Genomic DNA, 2,166 nt, shown 5'->3' on the forward strand with positions numbered 1-2,166 from the left:
GTTGATCTGCTCCATCTACACAATGTCAAAGGAAACTATATATTGTGTATCCGATTAATATGGAAGGTGTATATTATAATATTTATATTTGGGAAGGGTAGATACAATATCTTGTATCTATGGTATGTCTGGGTGTAGTATAGGGATCTATGATTTATTTTTATTAGTAATCTGTAATTTGTCCATAAAAGACAAGTCTGTATATTCATACGTTTAATGGACATTGAATCTCTTCAGAGAAACCTGGGACTCTTCACATGGTATTAGAGCCAGATTTATCTTAGTTGTGTCCATTCCTCGTCCTTGAAGCATTGTCGCTTCAAGACCAGTCTGTTGCTCACCCAATTAGTGCAACTTCTGTTGAGTCTTGTTTCACTCTCTGATCTGTCCTTTATATCGAGTTGTATTTCGACTCTCTGATCTTTCTCTCTATCGAGTCGTGTTTTGACTCTCTGATCCGTCTCTATGCCGAGTCGTGTTTCGACTATCTGATTTGTTTGAACTCATTGGCCTCTTTTCCTGTCTTCTAAATCCACTGTCTGTCATCAATTTTTGCTGCGTCTCTCTGATGGGACCCGCATGGTGGCACAATTTAATTACCACCACACGACTGCTGACATCCGAGCCTTTCTAGATGCCGTGAGGCCTGGGGGTCCCTCAACATATCAGTTGCAGGCTGTGGGCTTTCCGCCAAACCCATTGACTGATCCCACACTGACCATTGAGCAGGCTGGACTCGCCAATTGGGTTGTGCTTCGAAACTATGATTTTGTTGAATGATTCGTGTGCTTTATGCTGGTGAGAGTGATTAATTGAAGGACTTTGTTGAGGTTGCTCCGAAATTGGCAAAATAGTATGAATGTGCGTAACTTATTGGGGCAAAACTACCATAGAAAAGTTTCTTTGAAGGTGTTTGCTACCAGGTGGTCAAACTATCTGTCCCCCCTTCATCAAAACTGAGTTAATTTGGAATCTGGAATCGTATATTCTTGACTCTAATCTGAGTGCTAGCATGTTTGTACTAGTTTAAAGATTTTGGATGCTTTTCTCTGTGCATGGGGACTAAGCATCCTTAGTTAGTACCCGATGAATTCAGATGCTGAAATGTGTTCGTGTTCAAAAAAAAATAATCATGTGTTGCTTCTGATATTATCTTCTCTTTGTCTGTTATTTTATGTAAGATTGAGTCTATTACTCTATTATTTGATCATGTTTTTTGACCATTTGAAACGCGACCTAAAAAAAACAAATCTCTGAATTTTTTTTGTATAATCGAGTTTACTTATTCGGTTACTCGATCATGTCTGTTTTGATCTGCGAGCTGTTGAATCTATCTCGGATCCAAACCAAATTTCGTTGGCTCTTTCAAGTGCCATTCTGGTCTCTCAGCTATCTCGACTGCTTTGTCTGGAATTTTTTGTCTGATTGATTTAGCGTACTCTGATATGGCCTCAGTTCCTGGGGCCATCTGTTCATGAAGCTTGTTTCTGTGTTTGTTGATCAAGCAATCTGAGCATAGCAACTACTGCATCTACTGATCATGTTATACACCTGAAGATCCAACTATTTGTTTCCGCGATTAGTGTTCGCTGCTCTCTTTTATAGCAACTTGAGTTTGAGGGGGAGTGTGAAAAGAAAGTATACATTGTATATCTGGTTAATGTGGAAGGTGTATATTGTAATTTGTATATTTAGGAAGGGTAGATACAATATTTTGTATCTATGGTAAGCCTAGATATAGTATAAGAATCTATGATTTATTTCTATTATTGTCATATGTAATTTGTCTATAAAAGATAAGCCTGTATATTCATATGTTTAATGGGCATTGAGTTTCTTCAAAGAAACTTGAAACTCTTCACACAATATATTACTGATAAGCTCTCTTGTTGAGCTTGTTAAAAAAAAATACAAGGATTGTTACAAGACAGTAATTTTATTAGGAGTTTTCCTTATGTTTGTTTAATCAATTTTTGTGGAGTTCTATCAGATATGAAATATTCTTTTAAAATTAAATCCAAAGCTACTATTCCTTGAAAGCATTCTCTCTTTCTCTCTCACATATGCGTGGTATGTGCTTTTTGACTAGTTTATTAGTATGTTAAGAGATTGTTTACAAAGTGACCATTTATCTTTTGTACATAGAGGTTATAATCATTCATGTCC

This window comes from Amborella trichopoda, chromosome 6 (assembly GCF_054954075.1).
Source record: "Amborella trichopoda isolate Santa Cruz 75 chromosome 6, AtrichopodaSantaCruz75HAP2 v2.0, whole genome shotgun sequence".
Classification (NCBI taxonomy): domain Eukaryota; kingdom Viridiplantae; phylum Streptophyta; class Magnoliopsida; order Amborellales; family Amborellaceae; genus Amborella; species Amborella trichopoda.